The 7,257-nt window shown below is 32.0% G+C and overlaps 1 long non-coding RNA gene across 1 annotated transcript; it reads right to left on the bottom strand.

The window, feature by feature from the left end:
- Window positions 1–4,695: 4,695 nt before the first annotated feature.
- Window positions 4,696–6,763, bottom strand: LOC134237127 (uncharacterized). Its single transcript, XR_009985763.1, has 3 exons — window positions 6,485–6,763; window positions 5,709–5,757; window positions 4,696–5,325 (listed from the first exon to the last, which is right to left on the bottom strand). It is a non-coding gene; the product is annotated as an uncharacterized LOC134237127 (long non-coding RNA).
- Window positions 6,764–7,257: the final 494 nt, after the last annotated feature.

Below are 7,257 nucleotides of genomic sequence, written 5' to 3'. Positions count from 1 at the left end.
CTCTTCGTGCAGATTTGTCTAATTGATTTTCTCCATAAAGGTTGGAAATTGTTTGTAAACCTTACACTATAGAAGTATTTTAAAACTTTTGGAATAAAGTCAGAGCAGCTGAAGATAGTAAGAGTTGACATTATAGTAGAGGCAGTACTTAATATCATCTCATCTTTCCAAGCATATTGTGAAATTTATTTCAAGAAATAGGCATTAGGCAAAGGTATATGTGTATATTCTTACGAAGCCATGAACACTTAACATAAAATCAAATAATTTATATAAAAAGGAAGGGCAGACAAAAGAGTACATATGAAGAGAAACCAGAGCAACCAGAGTTCTGGAAAAAAATGAATAAAAATACTGACTGAGACCCTGGAAAAGAAACCAGATAAAAATGCTGAAACACTGGAAAAGAGATAATCAGAACTTCAGGTATGATCAAAGCAGTGATAAAAATAAAAACAAGAGGCCCATGGGCCACATCGCTCACCTGAGAAGCTTTGACCATTCCGTTCTTTACCAGATTTCCCCCCTTGTAATACATATAATGACCCCACCCTACCCCACTGATCTTGATTTAGACAATTTGAAATCTACACTACCATAGGATGCTTTGATTCAACATTGTAAAACTGTATTTCCCATTGTGGCCCCATCCTACCCCCGGGGGTCATGATTAGAACAATTTAGAATCTACACTATCCCAGGATGCTTCCACATAGTTTCTGCTTTTCTGGCCCAGTGGTTCTTGAGAAGAAGATTTTTCCTATATATTTCTATGTAAAAATTTGATTCCCCATTGTGGCCGCGCCATATCCCCGGGGGTCATGATTTTAACAATTTAGAACCTGCTCTACCTAAGTATGCTCCCACATAAGTTTCAGCTTTTCTGGCCCAGTGGTTCTTGAGAAGAAGATTTTTAAGATTTTCCTATATATTTCTATGTAAAACTTTGATTCCCCCATTGTGGCCGCGCCCTATCCCCAGGGGTCATGATTTTTACAATTTTAGAATCTACACTTATGACCCCAGGATGCTTCCACATAAGTTTCAGCTTTTCTGGCCCAGTGGTTCTTGAGAAGAAGATTTTTTAATGACCCCACCCTATTTTTGCCTTTTCTTGATTATCTCCCCTTGTGAAAGGACTTGGCCCTTAATTTTCATAATTTAAATTCCCCTTCACCCAAGGAGGCTTTGTACCAAGTTTGGTCAAAATTGGCCCAGTGGTTCTTGAGAAGTCGAAAATGTGAAAAGTTTCAGACGAACAGACGGACAGACAGCTAGACAAACGGATCGGACAAAATGTGATCAGAAAAGCTCACTTGAGCCTTTGGCTCAGGTGAGCTAAAAAAACTAAATTTGACCAAAAAATGTAAAAGATGAATATCAGTACAACATATAGGTGATGTTTTGGTTATAATTGATCCTCCACATCCTGTAGGTAGGAATTATTAAATAGATAACCCAGTGTAGAAGGAGGCTGTATGTAAAACAAAACAAATGAAATGAGATGTCCTTTGTGTTACCTTTTGTCTTTGGTGTTACAACTTTTTTTTGGACATACAAATACTTGTACATGCACCAATCAATGATTCTAGGTCCTATGATAGTAATCCTGCATTATTCATGCATAACTTATTTTTATTTTTTGTTGATGTTTACATATCTTTATAATTGGACAATATGTCTATATTGTTACTTTTTAATCATTGGTGTTACTAGTCAGACTCCAAATGTAAAAAGACATGAAATCCCAAGCAATTTTTTTCTTAAAATCATATACTTTCATTTACATCTATTAGATAATGCCATTGTTGTGCTTTTTGCGGGGGAAGGGGAACAAATTTATTATTTATTCTTAAGGTTTGAACAAAACGTCTTTTGTGTTACTTTTATGTCCTTTGTGTTACGAAAATGTCCTTGGTGTTATTCAACCATTTTTTCTGAATCTATATTCTAAATCTTTCCACAATTTTATCAAAACTTGCTACACAACCCTGCTGTCTTCTAATACGAAGTATATTTGTAAAGCCAGTGTTTCATGCTGAGGTAAAATGATATATGCTTAAGGTTTATATGTAAGAATAACCAAATTTTATAATTTCAACAACTTTCAGCTTCATGTCATCTTAAGGGGGCTCTCTACAACGTCACAACATGGCGTACTTCCGTAAAAACGCCATTTTGATCCCAAATGATCAGATTCAAATTCACTAAACACAGATAAATCACTGAGTATAACACAACATGCGATATTGTGGATGGAATGTACATTATCAATTAATACAGTGTATGCCCAATACGTATCCTTTCTTTAAAAATGAATTGTTTGTCAATTTATTCAATTTCTACTTATTTAATTATTAACTAAAACATTTACAAACTTATTAGAATAAGATTTTTAGATGAGAAAAAAATTATATAAAACATGGCTTGTCCATATGCTAATTCACCATTACGTGTCAAAACGCCATACACACAGAAATTTATTTCTCCAATAAGCATATATGCTTTTCAGCAAAATATTTCCCCCCAAAAATGCAAATTGATAAGATAAGACATATGTATTATCTTCCCATCGACTAGAGGATACTCTGTTCTCGATTTGTATACACCCGAATGAATGGTTATACCCGGTGAAATTTGGCATGACCCAAACGTTTGATCACCATTGATTGTCAGCTGTTTACAAGTATGGGAAACGTGCAGCTTTTAGACGAAGTGTGCATTTGGTTATAGGAATTTCTTTTACCGCTTTTGGCCATTTACCATCTTAACTTGTTTTGTTATATATAGCACTGAATAACACATGCAAGTTGGATAAAAACGGTAAGTATAAATCTACCTTTCTCAATACCATGAATTCACTAAATACATGTCTTTGTCATTGACTGGAAACGCGATGATTTTCGCTTAAACTCATTGAAAAACAATACATGTACAATACGAACTTCTTTCAATGTCCTTGCGTGACATTTGTTTAATACTTGTGCAAGTAGAGTTTATTTGAAGTTTATATAAAAAAAACAGTACCAAGATATTTGAGTCCACTCTTAAAGCGGATCTCTCACACCTGAATTTTTGTGATGTTTATAAATTTTTGACAGTTTTTCAATTTTTTTCAATTTCTTTTTTTCATTGTTTTTACCCTTTGATATTATATTTCTTTTCAGATATTGAAGAAGATCCAACCAGCTATTCTCAAGAATATACTGTTTAAGTTTTTTCTTTTGTCTATTTTTGTAAATTTAAATAAAAGTTATGTTGATTTTATTTTTATCTTTGTTGATTATTATTTCAATATTTTATAACACTAAACTTTGAAGAGAAATTTAAAGCACTGGGCTTTTAAAAATATAGATAGGAGGGATTTTAACAAAATAAATAAAATATTTCAAATATTTCTTAAAAATAAATTGAAGTACTTTGGAACTTTATTTTATCGGATATGGGGCCTATTATTAGAAACAAATGCATGCAACAAAAGTCAGTTATACTTTATAGGTGTAGAGAGCCCCCTTAAATTTCTCTCTCAAGAACCCTAAGTTTGTTTTGATAGAATATTTTTGATCAGGATGTTTAGATTATGATTCTAGAAACCTTAAGTTTGCATAAGTTATTATTTTATTGCGATTTCTAAGTAAGTAACACCATGGACATTTATTGTTGGATGCATGTACTTATAGTGGATTTTATAGTAAATGTTGATTGAATTCTTAGTGTTTATACATTATTTACACATCACTGATGTTTCAATACTAACATAAAACTTAAAAGTATTCAGTTTTCAGGATTTATTTCTCTGAATTCTGTTGATGGAATCTGGACAAAGTTTGAGAATGACCCACATAATGAATAGAGCCCCGCCCTAACACCAGAACCCCTGACCCCAAATCTGAAAGAGGCACTCTTGCTCATCATAACTATGTACTTCATTTGTTTATTTGATACCCAGGAGCAGAGAAGAAAATTTTCAAAGAATTAATGCATTTTCACTATATAATCAATAGAGCCCCACCCTAGCATTACCCCTGCGAGGTGAAATTCATAATTTCAGGAACTTTTATGAATCGTTCATGAACATTCATGATGTGTTCATGAACGGTTCATGACTGGTTCATAAAGATGGTTCATGAACTTTATTCATGAATATATTCATAAAATGTAGTTCATGAACAAATGATGAATTTATATGAATATTGGTAATTTTCATTTTAAAGACAGAAAAAATGTAGAGTTCAAGGTATTATGAATGTTCATGAATTTTCATGAAGACTAAAATAATTGACAAAAATGATTGACAGAAAACACTCATTACTCTCATAATGCAACTTTTGCATGCAGATGCAATTGTTGAACAAGCCCCTGGCATAATTTATATTTAATAACATTCTTTCACCAACTATCTGAAAAAATAAATCATGAAATCTCTAAACATTTCGTGTTTTTCTTTAATTTTAATTAAACAAACACTGCATCACCACTGACAGCATTTTTTTCAAATTGATTATTTATGTTTCTTCATAATTTAAATTAAACAGTTATATTCATCATAATGTGCTTTAAATAATGTCATTTTTCATCACACAACTTTTTTTCGACCGAATTTTCTCCAACATCAAACTTTAAGCAAGTTGCAAAATAAAAAATTCACAGTTTCTTTTACAATGTTTTTTGAGACAAATATAAAGCATATACCACTCAGATGTACAATATAAGCACACTTTTTAAAATGTATGTATTCTCAATGAAACTGCAAAGTATTTTACATCAAAGGTTATTAACAGATATATCCAAGAAAAAATAAGATTACTGGGGGATCACCTTGGTTAAATTAATGATAATCAAGTTATGATATACATGTAATGCAGTAAACTAAAGTATGCATTTTTTTTTAAATAAGAGGTTAGATTCATTAAATGACATTGGCCAAGGATTGGGAGAGGTCATTGAAACCTCAACAGGATATACATTTACAATAAAGTGCCAGTGGCCCATGTACATTTACTGTACAAAATTAGTGACTAGAGTGACAAACACATGTATTAAATGCAAAAATATATGTAGTACACAACTACATTGATACAAAGATCCCATAAAAATGAACAGTTGCTATTTTCCACCAATGTACGTGCCAAAGATCCCAATTATGGAAGATACAAAACTTCTGACATGTTGCTAGAATCACATCCTCACAGATATCCCATGAAATTTGCAATAGAGGGTTGACAGATATTTGGCATCACCAACGGATTCACTTTTAGTACGAAGGCTCAGCAAGTTCGATGTTGATCATTCAAACAGACACTTCAAACTTCCCTTGCACAATTTCTGAAAGAGATGACCATTTAAGATGTATCATTATTGATATCAGTATAAATATATGACAAATAATAAACTAAAGCTCTACAAACAATTGTTCTTTTCTACCTGGCAGATCAGTTTACTGTAGAATATGAATTCACTGTCTTGCAATTTTTTGTTCAAATTAGGATTAATTCTGATATTAAAATGTAAAAATGTGAAAAGTTTATAGACAACAGACAAACACAAGACTGTGACACTGATCAAAAAACTCACTTAGGCCTTAAAATGGCTCAGGTGAGCTTAAATGAAAAGGCTAGAGCTGAAGCTCAATGACTGACTAACATTGAAAAAAATTAATTTCAATTCATGTGATTTTATTGATTAATAAAATAATGAAGAAATCTTACCATTTTTTTTATACAGTTCTTGTCCTAACTCTTGTGAGCATCCGGATTCCTGTAAAATGCATGTATACTTCATAGAAGATGATATCTTTGATTAAATTTGATCCAAAATAATTATACATACCCATGCTGTTAGCATGTTTAGATTACCTTTCAGAATTCATTGTTAAAAATAATAAGGATATGGAAATTAGGCATGTTAAGAATATAAATCTTTAAATGTTGTTTACTTGGCATAGTTGCAATATTTATTTTAATCTTATGCTTAAAGACATAGATTAATAAAATCAAAGTTAGTTTATTTGTTTTGAATGATAATTTGAGCTGGTTCTCACCATATTCACAAGCCTAGTGACTGATTGGCTATTTAGCATCTACATCTGTTTATCAAATGCCAGGGCTGTGAAAATCATCTCAGGCAATGCAGCAACTATTAAAACAATCAAAACATGCAAGATAAGAGCTGAAAATGGTCATGAACATGCATTACAAAATATATAATTAATTACATGTACATCATACTCTGTAAATGTTATCTTGAACAAAGGAAGGTACAGGTAAAATTCTTTACATCAGTTTGATTCCAAGCAAGGAAATTCGGGTTAAAATCAATGACCTTAATGATATGTATAGATTTGTTAAATAATGATTACAGAAATAGTGCTTGTCCTAACGATTTCACCGTCGAGCATTTTATGTATGGTGCCAGGATTAATCAAAAGTAGCAGAAACATTCTTCGTACGAGGACACATAAAATACTGTACAATATTGTACCTACCGGTCTTAAAAATGTCGTCATCTTCTTCCATCCCAAGCTGACCATGATCCCCCTGTTCGTGACACTCATTCCAACTTTCCTACTGTGGAACATCAACATGGTATTCGATATTTTTGAATTTCGGTGTTGTTAAAATTAATTGTTCATCGAGCCCGACTTCGATCCCGATGTTATTGTAATATTAGTCCAATTTAATTGATGACGTAAAAAGTTCGAATTCTTCATTGATAAAACTTGTTTTGATATAAAAAAAAATTGTATTTTCAGTGAAAAATTATTCAGATAGTGTTTGTTATTTTTTTAAAAAGAAATCTTGGAAATTCGAAACTAACGTATTTCTTAGCTCTACCGTACATTTTTGAAAAGGCGCAAATCTTGAAAACGCGCAAGACGTTGGAAGTGGGAATTTGGAGAGTGGAAGGATCGGTATTTGTGATCTATAATATTTGCATAGTCACTGATCTTTGTCAACTTTTAAAGAAAATAACAGAATATGAAGAAGGAAGACTATATAGGATTGATCTACTTCATAACTGGTGAGTGACAAAAAATGGAGGCAATCACTGAGTCAGAAATCTTTCTGTAAATGTTACTGTCTATTTGTAAAATTAATAAATATGTCTTTTTTTTAAAATGAAAGTTTTGTCTAACTTTGCTTCGAGTTTGGATCCAACCATATAACATACATTAATTATAGACTGAGACTCGAAACATTCATAGGCCTGATTGATCTACAAAATGGCGGTAGAAAATAGGCTTAAATTCCATTCAGA

The sequence above is a fragment of the Saccostrea cucullata genome, unplaced genomic scaffold, assembly GCF_032062105.1.
Source record: "Saccostrea cucullata isolate Sc308-1 unplaced genomic scaffold, CSIRO_AGI_Scuc_v1 ctg14070, whole genome shotgun sequence".
Taxonomy (NCBI): domain Eukaryota; kingdom Metazoa; phylum Mollusca; class Bivalvia; order Ostreida; family Ostreidae; genus Saccostrea; species Saccostrea cuccullata.
Note: the sequence above shows the minus strand (reverse complement) of the source record. Positions and strands in the feature narration are given on the sequence as shown.